This window comes from Arvicanthis niloticus, chromosome 12, assembly GCF_011762505.2.
Source record: "Arvicanthis niloticus isolate mArvNil1 chromosome 12, mArvNil1.pat.X, whole genome shotgun sequence".
Classification (NCBI taxonomy): domain Eukaryota; kingdom Metazoa; phylum Chordata; class Mammalia; order Rodentia; family Muridae; genus Arvicanthis; species Arvicanthis niloticus.
Genome location: NC_047669.1, coordinates 22,171,464 through 22,190,152, shown reverse-complemented (window position 1 = coordinate 22,190,152; position 18,689 = coordinate 22,171,464). Strand labels below are relative to the sequence as shown.

General features: G+C 48.1%; 1 protein-coding gene across 3 annotated transcripts in view; it reads right to left on the bottom strand.

The window, feature by feature from the left end:
• Positions 1 to 18,482, bottom strand: part of Sema5b (semaphorin 5B) — a 116,832-nt gene extending 98,350 nt beyond the window's left edge. For 2 of the 3 annotated variants that reach the window (XM_076942881.1, XM_076942882.1), the window contains exon 1: positions 18,201 to 18,469. The gene's annotated coding sequence lies outside the window, so the exon portion shown is untranslated. Of the gene's footprint in view, positions 1 to 18,200 lie in introns of all 3 variants that reach the window. The other variant, XM_034515837.2, reaches the window with a different exon arrangement.
• Positions 18,483 to 18,689: the final 207 nt, after the last annotated feature.

The following is an 18,689-nucleotide window of genomic DNA, read 5'->3' as shown; positions in this document are numbered from 1 at the left end:
TCCTACGCCTCCATGGGATGTCGGAGGCTGCAGTGACCTGGTGTAGAAACATTTCAAGCCTTTCCCCAATGCACCTGACTGAGGCTGGAGACCTTGGCTTCCACTTCTTATTCTGAGATGTAAATACCAGCAAACAAGGAAAACACTGGAAGCTCCCCGGCTATTCACTTGTCCAGGGCTCAAACCCTGGGAATGCCAGGGATCTCCTAGCACCAGCTTCCGTCAACATTCACTGTCACTCAGCTAGAAGGACTAACTTGGTCCTGAAGCCAAAGTCACAGCTGGCATGGCCATGATCAAAGCCACTGTGCCTCCACATGTCAACTCCTCAGCCTGCACTCCTAGCCTGAGCGCTGCCAGGGCCCTGAAAACATTTCCAGCCACGCTATGATCACTTCACAGGGTTAGAATTTAAAATCAGCTGGGATGTTGACAAAAATCCCAACAGAAGAAGACACCCAAAGAGAATCAAACAGTTTACCTGGTGCCTCAAAGAATAGTGCACCCATTCTCATGAGCCAAGCAGCAGACTAAAACCTAACCCTGCCCACATTCACATCCTCTTAAAGGAACCTCTTTGAATCTCCTCATCAGCTGTCTTAGCTTGGGTTACCATGGTTGTGATGAAGCACCATGGCCATAGCAAGGTAGGGGAAGAAGGTTTATTCAGCTTATACTTCATCAGCAAAGGAAGCCAGGATAGGAACTCAAGCAGGGCAGTAACCTGGTGGCAGGAGATGATGCAGAGGCCATGGAGGGGTGCTTGTTCAGCGTGCTTTTTTTTTTTTTTTTTTTTAAATAGAATCCAGGGCCACCATCCCAGGGATGGCACCACCCACAATGGGCTGGGCCCGCTCCCATCAACCATGAATTAAGAAAATGCCCTATGGGCTGAAGAGATGGCTCAGCAGTTAAGAGCAAATCACTGCTCTTCCAAAGGTCCTGAGTTTCCTGGTGTACAGATGTAAATACAGAAAAGTACTCATAAACAAACAAAGAAATCTCAAGAGAGAAAGAAAGAAAGAAAGAGAGAGAGAGAGAGAGAGAGAGAGAGAGAGAGAGAAGAGGAAAAGCCCTACAGGCTTGCTTACAGCCTTATCTTCTGGAGGCCCTTTCGCCACTGAGACTCCTTCCTCTCAGATGACTCCAGCTTGTGTCAAGTTGGCATAAAACTAGCCACAGACTCTGTCACTAAGGCCAGGAACTTCCTTGAATATGGGAACACACAATCTGTCTTGGAAGCCTCTTGACAAGCAAGTAGACTCAGAGGTCAATATTGAACACAAGTAAAGGGTGGCTATTAGAAAGCCCTCTTGTGGGGCTGGAGAGATGGCTCGGTGGTTAAGAGCACTGACTGCTCTTCCAGAGGTCCTGAGTTCAATTCCCAGCAGCCACATGGTGGCTCACAACCATCTGTAATGGAATCTGATGCTCTCTTCTGGTGTGTCTGGGGACAGTAACAGTGTACTCATATAAAATAAATAAATAAATCTTAAAAAAGAAAAAGAAAGAAAGAAAGCCCTCATCCTCCCTGTCAGTGAGGGAACCGAGAGATTCAGGGAGGCAGAGTAGAATCTGGAGCCAGTTATTTTGTATGGCATTACACTATCAGACTATCTGGGACCTGTGTGAACAAAGCTCCAACCCCAAGTCTGACTCAAGGTTAACATTGGCATCAACAAGAGCACTCAGGGCCACCAGGCCCCTGACAGGTACCGGCTGTGCAAGGTTACTAGAGAGTTCAGGATGAAACCAATTCCTGTCCCGGAGAGGCTATTTCGGGGGCAGTCTGGAGTGTGAGAAAGAGGAGAGACAAAGGGATAAGAGGTAAGAGTAGGAAAGAAAAGAGTATGGATCAGTGCTGACTGAGAAACCACTTCCTGGGGTGAAAGGGCAGAGTGGATCCCAGTGACATGTCCTCATCACTGAAAAATGCGTCTTCCCTTAAATGTTGAACCTCTCCACTCTGTGAGAAGAGGCACTAAGCTTCTCTTCTATCCCAAAAGCATCGCTCTGTTCAGTACCTCATGCTAACCTCACCCTGCAAGCTGTCTCCTCCTTCCCTCAGGGGACAAAACAGCTTAGGTTCATTGTGGCCTGGCCTCGAGCCTACTTACTGTGGACATGGGATGGTAGACAATCACCCCTCTCTCTCTCTCTCTCTCTCTCTCTCTCTCTCTCTCTCTCTCTCTCTCTCTCTCTCTGTGTGTGTGTGTGTGTACATATGGAGACCAGAGGAAAGCCCTGAGTATCATCCCAGAACAAAGTGTCTACCTTCTTTGAGACAGGGTTTCTCATTGGCCTTGACCAATTAGGTTAGACTGCCTGCCATCGAGCTCCAGGGATCTTCCTGAGTCCTGTTGCCCACTGTGCATATATCAAATGCATGCCACCATGATACCACCATGCCAGGCACTATAATGGGTATAGTGGGTAGGACTCAGGCCCTCACATAAAAAGCTAATGAATACACCCTTAACTTTCCTAAGGTTTTTTCCTCCAGTATAAACCAACCTCTCTCTCTCTCTCTCTCTCTCTCTCTCTCTCTCTCTCTCTCTCTCTCTCTCGCCTCACAGTAGATTCTCACACAAGGTAGCTTTTATTTAAGAACACAGGTCTCACCAGAATTGGTCCCTTCAGGTTTTTGTCCAAAAGCTAGCTTCCCATCTCCCTCTGTGTCCCCTGCCCAGTTTTCTTTCATTAGGACCCCTGGAAGTGGCCACAGCACTAAACTAACAGCAGAGAGTGTCAGTCACAATCAGGAAGGCTTTTGCCACAGATGAACAACGTAGGGGTAAATCACTAATATGTCCTCCCTGTTCCTACCCCTCCTCAGACCCAGGCCTGTCCTCTCAAGGAAAAGAGTTTCTGAAGTGGAGAGGTTCCAGACATTTAGCCCAGTGTGACAATCTCTGAGTAATCCTCTTTCACAGCATGACAGGGCAGTGAAGTGTAATTAAAGCCACGGGTTAATTAGTAGCAGCAGCCATCTTGCTGCCTCTCCCTCCCGTAGGATCCCCTGAAATGTAGGGCTGTGGCCGCCAACATGGACGACCTCCCTCCTCTCCCCTCACCACCCTCCACCCCAATGCTAAGAGTTCCTTTCCTGCTAAGCCACAGCAGAATATCCCCAGTGGCCTCAGATCCTTCCCACAAGCATACTGAAGAGTGGGGGAAGGGACAAGGACAGAGTGGGGCCCTGTAGGGGTCCTGGGCCTGAGAGAGGAGCAGAACTGGGAGCCCATCTCCAAGGAGGAGATGGTCTGAGGATTTGTTTCCACACAAAATCCTGTAGGTGGAACCAAGGAGTCAGGCAGGCAACAGGACAGATGAGACTGGAAGGAAGCTGCACATCAATCACCACAGAAGGAAGAGAGAGGCAGCCGAGTCACCGACAGCTGAACATCTCCCTGGCTCAGCGGGTCTCAGCAGCCACGTCTATAAGGTGGGGTAATAAAATCCTATCTACCCATAGGGTTGTGGGTTTTTTTTTCGAGCTAAAATACATTCAGTTTCTTACAAGTTCTCAGAAAACTAGGAAAATCCTCACACTCTCTAACCCTTCTGGGAACTGCTCAGTCTTCCTGGTCTTTCTCAGAATCCTGCTTTCCCTGCTCCAGGGGCCTCAAGGCAGTCACAGTACCCAGCCTCTCACACTGGTCCCTACTTGACTGCGCCTCCCTTCCCCGGCTGTGTGCAGACTACAGCTCCCTCCTGCACGCTACGGAAACTGTTTTATTCCGAAAACTGAGATTCGCCAGGCCTCTTGCAGGTGACCTGCTTTACAAAAGAAAACATATGTCATTCAACCCCACAGTAATCCTGAAGCAAGTATTGGGGCCATTTTTCAGGTGAGGAAACTTGAGTCTTCAGGAAGAGAAATAATCTGACCTAAGTGGGGGGGTTCAAACCCAGGCTTGCATGGCTGCTGGTTCTTTTATGCCACTCCAAGCTGGTTTTACAGCAGAGCAGGAGGCCTTCACAGGAGCACCCCTCCCTGATCCAACCCAGCTTTTGAAGTACACAAAGCCAGAGAGCAGAAGCCACCTGAAGGGAAAACAGGAAGAGAGTGACAAAGGCTAAGACCTAAGATGTCGGCAGCAGACCAGCTGCTTCTCTGTCAGGTCCTGAGTTATATCCTTTGCTTCATCTTATCTGTAGGATATGAGAGTCTTCGGGAAGGAGACTAAGAGCGCAATCCAGGCACAGGAGGGCCACACAGAGGCTGGCAGGGACACCAGACCCTGAGCTGCTCTGAATGCAGCAAGCCACTTGGCCCAGGGAAGAGGGAACATGCAAACGAGGTTCCAAACAGCTGCAGGGGTCCTGACAGGATCTTGGCAAACCCTGTGGGTGGATGGGGGGGGAGGGGAAGGGCTCTGACAGACCACCGCAGCCCTCATTTCTAGAGGGTCTGAGGTCATTTTTGCAAGCCACAGAACAGCGAGGCCAATGTGCTGCCTGAGAAAAAATCCTGTGGAGACTGTTAATGGAGGGTGGTGGACTCTTGGACAGGACACTGAGATCACAGGCAGACAGCTCGTGTGCTGTAATGAAGTCCTGTCAGGCAGAGCTCATCTCTTCCGTTGACGGGGTCACCGTGCTGCAGACGAGGGAAATGGGGTTTACTCACAGAGCCGGTCTTGAGCAAAACATCTGAGCTCTTCACAAAATTATGTGTACGAGCCAGACAAGGAAGCTGGAAGGTGGAGGATGCTAGCCTGTCACTGCTGTATGACCTAGCCCTTGGGGTGCTTCCCAACAGGCCCTGGAAGAAAAGAGGAGGCTCACTATAGAGGAGGCTCCAACCTACTTCAATGTCTTATCAATCCCTTGGATCAACACACAGGAAGCTCTGCAAGCCAGGAGCAACAGCAGAGATACTGGAGGCCAGAAACAGGGCCTGCAAGATCCTAATCAGTTAAAGAGATAGATGTAACTTTAAATGGAGAAAACAAATTAGGGAAAAATGGAAAGTTCCACCCAGGACACCAAAAAGCTACAGCACATTCACGGGGTGAATCATATGCCCCCTCAAAATCATATTCTGACATCATCAGACCCCAATATCTCAGGACGGAACTTTATTTGAAAATAGGATTGTTGCAGGCTGAGTTACATGGAGTCTTATCAGAGAAGGGTGAAGCCCTCACTCAGTATGAATGGTGGTACCCTTATAAAGAAGGGAAATCTGGAGACAGATGCATACAAATGGAGACCAAGGCAGAAATAGACTAAATCTTCTCTAAGTGAAGAAACACCCAAGACTGCCAACTAATACCAGAAGCATCAGTAAGATCCTCATTCACATCCCTCAGAGAGCACCAACCCTACCCATATAGGATTTCTAACTTCTCAGCCTGTGACACAACACATGTCTGCTGTTTGGCTCACCCAGCTGGGGATACTTTGTTATGACAGGCCTAGAAGCTCCTGAAGTACAAAGACAAAACTCAGGGAAGATGGAGCTGTAACAGCTAATGGTAAGGGGACCTGGGAGAGTGTTGATGGTTGGCGCTAACGCCAATCAAAACCCAGGAGTGCTGTGAGGTTGCCCAAAGCAGTCAGGTCAAACCAGAAGCTACCTAAATAGAGAGCGTGGTACCTGGGCTGGTCGTCCCTACCCAGCCGCCTGCCCCTGCCCCCATTCAGAGCTACAAAGATGGGAGGTCTCAGAGTCCTGGGCCCAGATATAGAGAGACACATCAGAGGGTTAAGGAAGTTTGGAAAAGCTAAGAAGCAGAGGAGATGAGCTGAGCTTGCTTGGAGCAATCACACTGAGACAACACACAGCTCAGAGAGAGAGAAACAGACTCCAGACTTTCTACAAGGTATTATAGCAAGCAAACAAACAAATCAATCAACCAGTCAAACACCTTGTACCTATTAAGAGAACTGAGCTTTTTATTTCTGAAGTACTCAAGCTTTTGATCACTTCTGATCACTCCGAGAAGGGGCCAATTCACATCCCTACCTGGCTGGCTACTGGCATAGGCTTCTTACCTGTTTAAACTTAGAGGTCACCATGAGACGTTCCACCCTCAAGGCTTTTCCCAGTTGGCATTAGCAGATTAAACTGTGTACTACAGGCAAGAAGTCAAGACTCAGATTCGACTTGGTAAGACTGGAAGGAGGAAACTGCTTGTGTTTCCAGGAGGGAGAGGGGGTGAGAAACGACGGAGCTCTGGCTTTCTCCATTCAGAGTTGGGAGCTGGTACTCTAAAGTCAATTGAGAGGCTAAGGACAGAGCTCTGTTTAGAGCACTTGTCTACCGTGCACAAGGCCCAGCACCTCAAAGTCAAGGGAAGTTAAACTGATCCAACTTCCTGGAGCCCCACACTCGAGTGGGCTATGAAGAAGGCAGGACAGCCTATGCTCTGCAGGCCTCCAGAGTCACGTGAGCACAGGAGCAGGCAGTGATGATGCCAACGGGAGAACCCTCCCAGAACAATTGAATCCTAATGGTGAGCGTCCACACGACCCACAGACAGAGTTGGGATCTGCAATGTTCCCAAGAGGTCCATGAAGAACCCAAGTAGGTCCCAGTGTGGCAAACATGGCTCTGGAAGGTCTTGTCCTTCCCCCATTCCCTCTACCTTGCTAGACTGTTAAATTGCATTCCCGAGGCTAGCTACCAACATCTACTCCCTTGGCTACTTCCTCCTGCTGAGGCTGACCATCAAGATTCACCTACCAAAGTATTGAAGTCCAGCCATCAAAAGCTGCCTTTTGGCCTGCCTAATTAACATGCCTTATTAAAATTAACCAACTCATTCTAACACCGGTTCCCTTTTTCCATTTATAAACAGCTATTTGTCTATGGGGCACATCTGTCTCTTCTTTGTCCAGAGGCAGTCCTTTGTCCCTTCAGAGCAAAAAATCCCTACCTCCCCTCCCTGTTCCCTTTCCCTTCTCCCTTGTCCCCCATCTCATGCCTTTGTCTCTTATTTCCTTCCTTTTGTCCCTCTGGGGCAAATAGATCTCCCTTGTGCTGAGAACTTGCTCACGGGATGTCTTATGGACACCAGTTCTTTCGGCCTATGTAGGAAAAGTCTTGCTCACCAGCAGAGTACTACTGACAGTGATTGAATCTTTAAAAGATGGAGCTTAGGTCTTTAGGTCATTGTGGGTATGTCCATGAAAGAGACTATGGAATTCTGGCCTCTTCCTCTTTCCTTTCTTGTGTCCTGGTCGTGAGGTGAATGGCTTTGCCTTATACAGCTACCAATTATATACTGCCTTGTTGTAGGCTCAAAGACCATGGTCTAAGCAGTCATGGGCTGAAACCTCAGAAACAATGAGCCTAGAAAAACTTTTTTTTTTTTTTTTTTTTTTTTTTTGTTTATAAGATGATTCCCTCAGGTGTTATAGCAGCGGGAAGCTGACTGCATCCTGTCACCTTCCATTAAATCCACATTCCTTAATCATGCAGTATGAGGTTGGGCGGGGGCTCAGAACAGGAAAGCATCCAGAAGGAACCATGGAGTGTGGCCCAAAGTGCCTCTAAGTCCAGCAAGAAGCACAATGTTCTGAAGACTAAAAATCTAGGTGCCAGAAACTGCTGGTATAGTAGGTGTTGGGTGCCACACAAATGCTAGACCAGTCCTGACAAGATCAAGATGGTACAGCTGCTGCTTCTGACCAGGGAACGCACCTTAAAAACCACTGCCTTCCAGGAGCAGAAGGGAACCAAACGCTCCAGCCTGGGGCTGGACCATCATCTGTCTCCAGGACAGGAGTTCCCAAGTAGAAAGTACAGAATAGAGAATTACTTCACTGAACCCATTCAGTGTCTTCTGAAATTTCCAACCTCTGGAACTTTCCGTTCTAGAGTCCTCAGTTTCCCCAGGTTGAAGAGCTCCGTATTCTCTTTCTAGTGGACACCCTGTTGCTTCTATAGGCAGCCATCACGACCATGGCTGCAGACATGTCTCCTCACCCCCTGAACATGGTAGCTCCCTTCTCTGGTGATTCCATAGTTGAGTGTTCCAATCCCTTCTCTGTGCCAAGCACCTTCCATTGACCACCCTTAGGTTGGTCAATGTCTCCTTGAGAATCCACGTCCAGATATGAACCCAGATGACCCGGGAGAATACACACTGAGTCTGGAATTTCTTTGTGCCATTTGAGATGGTGTTATTTTTGAGCAACTTTGTGGGGTCCCTATAAAGTCTGTGTTGCATCAAACCCTTCAGATTTTTTTCCTCAGGCTCTCAACCAAATCAGGTCTGCCCCAACTCCCAGCCCCCTCGAGAGCTTCAGTAATTAATTTCTGCGATCTAAATGCGACTTTCCATCTGCCCCTGTTAGATTCCATTCTGTTAGTTTAAACCCAGCATTCCAGTCTGTTGAGATCATTTTGGAATCTTTATTCTGTTTTTTATAGAAGCTGCCCATTACGGCCCTGTCATCAACAAATTTGATAAGCTCGATTACTCCAGTCTTATCCAAGTCATGGATAAAAACCAGGAAGCTTCATTTTTCTGGGATATCATGTGCCACAAAGAGGCTTCCCTTTTGGACTCTCCAATCGTAAGCTTGTTCTTCCCCAAGTCAGACTTCCTACAACCTAAGAAAGGTCTCTCCACGTGCCGTTTCTTTCTTCAGACATTGCAAACGGCAGCTGACATGTTCTCTTGCAACTGAACACCCTGTCACATTCCCACCTGGTTCTTGGTCATCGTTGGAATGCAATCGGAAGGGACAGACTTGGTTATCAATGAATTCTCAACCTTCACAGGAACGATGAGCTAGCTGTAGGTCTAAGAATGCAAGCAGATACCCAGTCTTGTACTTGAAGCAATATTTAACTTCCAACAAAATCAGGCTACTGACCCTCTGAAATATCAGAGCATACCTCCCTGACGGCTTCACAATCTATCCAGTGAAAGCGGCAACCTACTTCTTCCAACTTGTTGAAGCTGTAACAGAGATGTGTCATATTTGGACCTGCTCAGCTGCAAGGCACCCTGGGATCTTGGCAGCTGGTTGGTGAGGAGGTAAGGAGTGTTTGCTGTCTCAGACTATTTGGGGAGGGTGGGAAGGACATAATCAAGGAAGTAAATAGGAAGAGGATAGGGATATACACCAGCAAACCTAGCACTTGGGAGGCAGAGGCAAGAGGATCAGAAGTTCAAGGTCAGCCTGAGATAGTGAGACTGTCTCAAGAACACATAAGTGAATAAAGGAAAGAATAATGTCTAACACAGCTCCTCTCCTGATGGCCACGTGTGAGCAGTTTCTTCCTTTCTGCTAGAGAGAGGCACAATATATACCCATAGGATGCTGGTGGGATGTTGGCTGGTGAGATCACACGCCAAAAGTTACTTTAAAAACTGAAGACATGTATATGCAGTCTTCGAGCATGAAGATTCTGGGTTTATATCCCAGCTTATTGGCTGTGTAACCTTGAGCAAATTGTTTTGTCTTCCAAGGTTTCAATTTCCTCGAGTGGAAAGTGGAGATAAAAATAAATATCTGTACGTAAGGCGGGTAAGCATGGAAAAGGACAATGCATTTAAAATGTTTAGCACACGACTTGGTACAAAGGAACAGCTTGATAAATAATAGTGGTTATTACAGAATAAGCCCTTCATGGCCCGGAGGGCAAAGAGTTCAAGGGTTAAAGGTAGAAGAGCAAAGGACTGAGAACGTGAAAGGTCAGAGGTAGAAGACACCGAGTGTTCTCTAAAGGCCAAGGCAGCATTATATGATATTGATCTGGGGGTGAGCCTACAACAGTCTATTGGTCAAGGGATTTTGATCCCATGTCAGGGAAGGCAAAGCAGTCACCCACAGCCTCAGTGTTCACTGAAAAACAGTTTGCTTTTTCAGCTCTGAATTCAAGAACTTATTATTGCTATAGGAAATCAGTCAGAAATGGTCTTAATGGACCATGTTAAAAAGAAGCATAAATATTCCACTTCAGGAAATCTTTTCTGAGGAAATAATCATCAATAGCACAAAGATTTATGTCCAAGGATGCTCACTGCAGCGTTATTTATAATGGTGAAAAATGGCTTACAGTCTAAATGTCCAACCACAGAGCGTTTGCTAAATAAATTATGGTGCATCCGTATGATGGAATACAGGCATCCATTAAGAAGTCCATTTTATAAAAACACTTAAGACATGGGAAAATGATCACAATATGTTAAGTGAAAAGAGCTGATGCAAAATAGTGCAGACATCTGAGCAAGACTGAGTACATACCTCTCTGCAAGAAAATATGCCAACATGGTGAATAGATGCATCATTTTTATAAACACTTTTAAAGAAAAAATACCCAAAATTATATTAGGAAGAACTTCCATAATCAGTTTGTAATAAAAAGTCATTAAATTCAGAATACAGACACACAAGCAGTGTCTGTGATCTGAATGCCAGGAGCTGGTACTGGTGGAAAAGGAGCAGACCATTTGGAAGAGAGCTGAGAGATGCTGCATGCCATTGGCGTGAGGCCAGGTGGAATCTAGGAAAGATTTAGGTCAGTGGCTCCCAACCAGGGCTGCATATGGGGCACACACACACACACACACACACACACACACACACACACACATCCAAGCTCTACCTTCAGGAATTCTAACTTAATTCAAGTCTAGGTTAGGAGAATCATGTGTAATTATCATATCCAGATAAATGGTCAAATGCATATAGTATCCAGGTTTCTGTTTTGTTTTTTGAGACATATAGCCTTGGTCTATCTGTAATCAGTTATGCAGATGGGTGACAGGCTGCCCTTGAGCTCAGAGATCCACCTGCTTCTGATTCCCTCGTGTTGAGGTTAATGGCATGTGCTACCATTAACCCCATATATATTTTATATGCCCTTATATATTTTACTTTACTATGTGTGTGTATGTGAGTGTAGGCTCTCATATGCTCTAGTGTGTATATAGAGATCAGAGGAAAATTTTCAGGAGCTGCTCCTCAGGATCTACCATTGTGTAGCATACTCCAAGGTAGCTGGCCCATGAACTTCCAGGTGATTCTCCTTTCTCTGCCTCCCATCTTGTGGTAAGAGTACAGGGATTAAAGATACACCTCATAGCCATTGGGTTTTTATATGGATTCTGAGGACTAAACTAAGAACGTCAATCTTGTAAGCACTCTTACTCATTGAACTATCTTCCTAGTTGTTGTCATGTATATGTATATATGTACACACACACACACACACACACACACACACACACACACACACACTCAAGCTTTCCAAGTGATTCTTACAGGAACCAGTGAATTCAGCATTGGCCTGGACCAAGCCACTGCTCCCAGTATGCAATGGTATGCAACCTTCTCTCCACTAGACTTAGCACACCAGACCTCTCTGAAGCTACAACCCAAGGCACCTGTCTTGTACAAGAAAATTACCCTCAGCCTTGGAGGACATTAGCAGACGAGTTCATCAGGTCTTGGCCTGTTGGAGGTTTTTGCTCAAGGATGCTGCAGTGTACTTACAGGTTCCTGATGAGACCCAGTATACCCATACTACTACTCCATAAACAAACTACAAGCTTTACAAAGTGTAAAAGGAAGAGAAGATGCCAGGATGCTGGGACGTCCACAGGAACTTGGTCCTGCAGAAGCAGGACTCAAAGGTATTTTCCTCTTCTGGCCTGTTTTTGGACAGAAACATACACCAGCCGGTCAACAGAGCAAGGTGTGGTCCCTGAAAGTAGTCTGTTTTAGGTGGCTGAGGCCTCTTAGAAGCTTCCTTGTTTCCTTGAGCTGCTTTGGAGAAAGAGAAGAAGGGGCATTAAATGATAAGATCTGCCAGCTTCTCACTCCAGGTATAGGGTTACTGAAGACACCAAAGGAAGAGGAAGGGGCCTCTGGTTGGATGCTTTGCATACAGGATCCATCCATCCCTGAATAATTAAGAGCCAATGGGCTCTTTTGTTATCCTTGCAGCTGGGATCCTGAAGGCCCTCAGGACAGTCACTACAAACTGTAAGGAAGAAGGCTCTGGCTCTGGTAGACCAGGTGGGCTGGACCTCAGTTGCCACCCCACAAACAGTTCTCTTGAAGTTGGAAGTTGTCCCCTAGGCAGCCTCATATGCAGATCTAGGGGAGGAAGAATCTACAAATACTCTAGTGCTCAAACCATAGCGCATAGCTGTGCAATGCACTACACCTGTGCTCAGTGTGTGTGTGTGTGTGTGCACACGCGTGTGCGCAAACACCTTTTACAGAAGTAACTACCATACACACACACCATGCTCAGCACACATGCATACTCACTTCCATGGAACTTTTAGCTCAGACTGAGGTTAAAAGGAGACTGTACTTGCTTTCTGAGAATGCAGAGACTGGCAGTCACATGAGTTACTAACAGGGTGGGTTAGAGCTATACTAAAACTAAACCTTCTTCCCCCTCTCCCCTTCCAGCCCAGCCCCCTCACAAAGAATCCACAAGTCAATTCACGACTCCTGGGAGGGCAAAAAAAAAAAAAACCCAAAAAACAACAACAACAAAAACAAACAAACAAACCCACTGCAGTCTCTATTCAAAATTGATGACTTGAGTGCCAAAGACGGCCTTACCTAACAAAAAGATCATCCTCCTTTTTGTAGGTAAGAAATCTGATAATTTTACAGACAAGTCAGAGAGTTCCCTCATTGCTAACTTAGCTTCATCGATACTTGAAACCTATCTCTTCTAATTTGATCCTCTGGGGATGGGTAGAACAGATGGTTACTAGCCATCCTCCAAGAACCAACTTTTCCCATCACAGAAGATGCTAGCCAGCCATGGAGGTTGCTGCTTCAAATGCAAAGATATTCTGATAATATCAGCAAGGCTTCAAATTAAAGCAAGTTCTATGTGTGAGTCTGATGAAGTCATTCTATTAAAGACAGATCAGTGAGGTAGCTTCATGGCGAGACCCAGCGAATGTAGCATTGAAGCCTTCCATGCATGCACTCTGGGGAGACCAGGTAGAATCCTCATTCTCCAGTTTCAGGCCAGACAGTACTGGGAGAACAGGACACTGGCCAACTGTCAGGACTCAAGCTCAAGGTCAAATACTCCCAAGCTGTTGTGGCCCAGGGTCCCTCCTTCATTCTCCAGGATGCCAAGCAGCAAAGCAGACAGAAAATTATCACATACACACCCCCACATACACTTTCAAGTCACCAAGTCTAATAACTTTTTATCAATAAGCTCCTTGCTCCTGTCAAGATTAAAGCATGTGTTCTTCAAGGTCTGGCTTATATCTCTGAGCTCAGGAAGGCAAAAACACCAAAGCAGAAGAGAAAGGGCACAGCAGAGCCACAGAACACACAGCTCCCTTCTCTTCGCTTCCTTTAAGAACTCTGCTTCCAGTTGGAATTTCTCTAGCTACCACTTTCTAGCATGCAAGCTGGTTGAAGGAAGGTTTCCTCAGACATGGATGATATCTGTCAGATGTGGAAATGACACAGACAAAGATCCTCAGCTAAGCAGATGTCATCAAACCTAAGCTGAGAGGAGGGAGGTTTGGAAAGGGTAGTCTTATGCCTCTAAAACTTGACGTGTTGCCCATACAAAAGGAGAGCTCTGCTCCGTCAGTGCAATGAAGCCTTGTGTCAGCCAAGACACTCGCTTTGGGATCTTGTTGTACATTTAAAACGAAGTTAGTTAGGCATTGTCAGAAAGGTAAGACCATCCTAGTGATGACTGAACTCAAATGCAACTCTATGAATTTAAAGCAAACGCCTTCTACAGAAGTAACTACCATACACACATATATCCTGAATGTCCTAAAGAAATGGAGGCACTGATCAGATGACTGGATAAGACAGAGGATGTTGCCAGGACCACTAAATGACCAGCCAATACTCCCTTCCAATAGTTGCCATCTCCAAATGCCTGGGGTTTGCCTTTGTCTATACCCCCGGTAGAAGGAAGTTCAGCCACATTTGATAATTTAAAAAGTTTGAAGTCACTGGAGGGGACTGTGGTATCAGCTAAGAAAGTCAAATCCTAGTCTTCCCAGTCCAAAGTCTGGACTCCCAAATCCTTTGGACAAGTTGACATTAGATGTCAGGTCACCTAAACAAATGTACAGGGAAAAACCACAGAGCCAGTAGATTCTATAGCAGACATGGAGGCAATGTTGGTAATTGTGTTTCCTTGGAATGCTGACTCACGTCCACAAGGGCAACCAAAGACAAGTCATCTTTGCTCTTGTGTCTACAACTCCTAGCACAAGTGCCTGGCACACAGTAGGTGGTCAGTAACTAGGAAACACAGAAATGGATTGCCTCTGCTGGTCTCCTCTACCCTGTGCTCAGACAATAAGCAAGTCAACGTTTGAGGATCAAGAGACACATCTGGCTACTGAGGCATGAGCAGCAGGTTTTAGAATTTAGCCCTGGGGCCCTTTGAGGCGGTATAACAAGATCCGGTGTGCATGTCTGATCAGGATCTTTCATCTTGCATCTTCTATCACCTCAGACCTCAGTGGAAGCGATGACTTAGTGGCCCTGATATAGAAGAGCAACCAGCACCAAGGATAGGAGTGTTATGGTCAATATTCAGAACAGCTAGACCCAATACCATCTTCTTTTCAAATTCACACACTCCACACCGCAACCTTCAGCCTTGTTAGGTGGACTTTTTAAAAATATTTATTTATTTATTTATTTATTTAATATGCATTGGTGCTTTCCCTGCATACATATCTCTGTGAGGGGGTCAGATCCCCCTGGAACTAGAGTTATAGATGGTTTTGAGCTGCCACGTGGGTGCTGGAAACTAAACCTGAGTCTTTTGGAAAAACAGCTATCTCTCCATCCCCCTTCGGTTGGCTTTCTTACAAATGACTAGCGTCCCTCCCCTGCTCAAGGCTTTCTAGATGTTCCTTGAGACTCCTGAAGAACTAATGTGAGCTTCCAGTCTCCCCTCATCCAACTTCTGAAGGTTTTCCCATAGTAGAGGGGGAAAAAGAAAGTCATAGATTCTTTTTTTTTTTTTTTTTTTTTTTAACAATGTAAGTATAAAATTAGTTTATATCCACTAGATTCCATTGGAGAGGTTGAGGGGTGGGGAATGGGGCTTGCGTTTTAGCTTCAGCTACATAACTGGAACCTTGTATCAGTGGGTGCATGGAGCTTAGAACACCGACCTAAGAATTATCATCTTTCCAAAGACTGGTAATAGGCCCTGAAGATGAGAGGAAGCTAAGGTCCATGATGAATGTAGGGCAGGGCTGAGGAATATCTCATTGGATCCCCTAGGTACAAAGAAACACAATAGCGTACCTGCCCCTCCAGAGCAGATATACTCAGGTCTTAGAATCTTAATTTTTTTTTTTTTTAGCCTGTAGATATAGTGAATCAGATAATTAAAAGCCATAAGTTTGATTTGTTTGGATCATCTCATCCAGATAATTTGGCTTTAAACACCCAGTTGTCGTTAGATCTCTCCACTCTAATTGCCTCCCTGATCAGCACATTGTTGCCTGCCTTTCTTTCTGTGGCGTCTACCTTTGTGACCTCCCCAACAACAACAGTCTCTGAGCCCTCTACCATCTCGAACCTTGAGAGGAATTGACTGGTGAGGCTGGTCACAGTGATGCACACCTGTAATCCAAACACCCAGGAGACTGAGGCAGGAGGAGTGTCCAGAGTCTGAGGTCAGCCCAGGCTACCGAATGAGACCTTGTCTCTCAGGGGAAGGCATGCTGGAGAGACAGCTCACTGATTAAGGGCACTTGCACTTGTGGCTCTTGCAGAGAACCTAGATTCAGTCTCATGGTGGCTCTCAAACATCCAAAGTCCTAGTTCCAGGGGATCCAACAGACACACACATGGTACATATACATGCATGAAGGCAAAACACTCATACAAATAAAGTAAATAAGTCTAAAAAACAAAAAAAAAAAACAAAACAAACAAACAAACAAAAAACTTTAAGCCTTCCCAAATAAACCAAAGAAGCAATTGAAGAAAGGGCTTCCAAGCCTGGATTCATCCAATCCCAGTGTAAAGGAGTAATCAGACCACCTCTCAGTCCCTCTGCCTTTCTAGTCTGGCCCACCTTACCCTGTAGGATCCTCTTTGTAAGCAGGCAGCTGGTGAGGAAGGACCCCAGTTGTGTTTCATCAGAGTCAACAATCTAATCTTCTCTTAGGAAAACCTAAGCTGACCACTGGGCACCAAGCCTCAATGGGCAGGAGTTCTGCCCCGAACCTCAACATTCTTTTCATCAGCTCCTGTGAGTGTTGTACACCATAGGTGATTTAGAAATGCTTGACGTTCACATTGATGGAGCTGTAGAGTTGGGAGATCTGCCATTCTTTCCTAAACTGGGGGTGGTAGCTGGTGACAGAAGGGCGCACACACACACACACACACACACACACACACACACACACACACCTGGTGCACATACCTTTCTTGTTTGCTACAGTTCAGGTGGCCTTTCCTCCTGAGTGGTCTTCTCTAAAGGTTAGAAAGTCAGAAGGTTCTTGCTGCTCAGAAATCACACACACACACACACACACACACACACACACACACACACACACACACAACTCTCATTTTAACCCTTCTTCCCCCTGCACCGGGAAGAAGCTAGGTTCGAGACAGGGTGCTTTCTTTCCAAGCCTCTTACTCTGCTCTCCCCCCCCCCCCCACCCTCGTACTGGTGAAGTCCCATTCATTCTAAAGCTCGAGTTCTCCTCTACCCCTTCCTCAAGGTCGTAGGCTCTGGAAAGACCAGAAGCCACTTGTAAATGCCAAGAAAAAAGGCAAGGAGCTTAAGGAAGACTAGAAAGGGGTGGGCTAAAAGATGGTTATGGAGGTTGAACAGAGAGCACCGCAGAATGAAGTCCAAGTCGGTACAGGATGGGGATGGGCAAAGGGAAAGCTGAAAAGGGTGAAAGACGATTGAATTTACAAAAGGGTGGAGAAAAGAGATCGGAGTTGGGGCCAGTGAAGGCAGGATCTCGTAGGTTCTAGACACAGGCAAACTTCCAATACCCCAGTCCTATTTAGCTGACCAAGAACTCGTGGCCCACTAAGGTGAGCTAACCAGATGCGCTCTGCGGGCTCGTTTCTTCAATTATCGAAAGCCAGAAGAGAATCGCAGGCCTGGGGGCGAGGTCCCAAGGCCACCGCTCCAGATCCAAACTCAGAGCCTACTCATGTCTGACGCAGCAGGGCGAGTCGGCTCAGAACCAGGCCCGGGTAAGGCAACCAGGAGGGGTGAGATCGGCGCTTCAGGTGGTCGTCTGGTTCTTTAAAGTTTGAGGCCGGCAACGGATCCCACATCGTTCGGCCGATCCTCTCCACCTTCGCTTTTTCTCCGCGGGTCCTGCTGCTACTTCTGTCTCCGCTCCCGCCCGGCTCGGGTCCCCGGAACCCTTTCCCGTTCGCATCCCTCGTTGTGCCCAAGCGCCCCCCCTACCCCCGCCGCCCGCTCCCTCCCTCCGCGCTGGATCTCCCGTACGACGTGAGCGGAAAGTGAATGGGCAGCCCCAATCACAAAGACAAATTACCATGAGAAAAATAAATCAGGAAATCGCCCCTCTAGTACCAGGTTCCCGCCGCCGCACCCGCTCACTGGCCGAGGCGGGAGCTAGGGGCCCCGGGCTGCTCCATCCAGGGCTTTAGAGGACAGAGTCTGGGCTCCAAAGGGCCCAGTTAAGGCTGGAGTATCCTAGAGGGTGGAGGGGTCTGGGAAGAATCAGCCGAGGGCCGGGTTGGTGGCGGCGGCATGGGGACATCCCTGCGCGGGAGATTTCACACTCTGGGCCGGCCACGCGTTCCCACGCGCTTCTCCGCCCGCACTCTCCCTCTGCCAGGTTTACCCGCCCGCCCTCTGCTGAGCCTCCATCTCGGCCCAGTCTCCGCGCCTCTGACCCCTCTCCCCCTAGCTTTTCCCTGGTCGGTCCCCCTTCTCCAGGCCCGAGCTCTGGGTCTCCGCCGCGGCTGCAGCCCAGACGCGCTGATCGCAGCCCAGTGGAGCCAGAAGCCAGAGTGAGCGGGTGTCAGGAACGCAGCAGCACCGGTGGCGCCCCAGCCGAGGTGGCCCCAGACAGCACTGAAGCTCAGGGACCCGCTCTCCAGCCCCCTGAAGCCTCCCCAACCTGCCTCCAACTTATTAGCGCCCCCGGACTCCCACCCCTCTACACATCCGAGTTGCTGAAGTTTGCAACTCGCAGCCCCAGGCGGCGAGGGGGAAAAGCTCCGGAAGCTCCGGGACTCACCTCCCGGCAGCACGCGCAGGTGCCGGGCTCCCCGCGGCCCTGGGCTCCGGGCGGTGCGGACCACAGCGACGAACCCGAGGGCTGGCGGCCGGTCTGGGAATGGGGCGGCCGAACAGCAAGGATCGCGACTGTGGGTTCAGCGCTCCATCGCAGTCTCCGACTCCTGTCGCGTCCTCGGCGCTCGGGCTGCGCCAACAGCCGCTGGATGCGCGGCCGACCCACCAGGCTCGGCGGAGCTGGGCTCCAGCACCAACCCCCGCACTCCAACTAGCTCCAGACCCCGCGCGCCGGAGCGAGCCGGGAGGAGGAGAGTGAGGGAGCAGGGGGGAGGAGGGGAGGTGTGGGGGAGGAGTTGGGAGCTAGAAGAGAGAAGGAGGGGAGCGGGAGAGAAAAGGAGGAGGGGGATGGAGAGGACCTGCGACTGTTGGCGCTTCACCCGCCAGCCCCGAGGAGCGCGGGAGAGCGCGAGGGGGCGCCCTGCATCCCCAT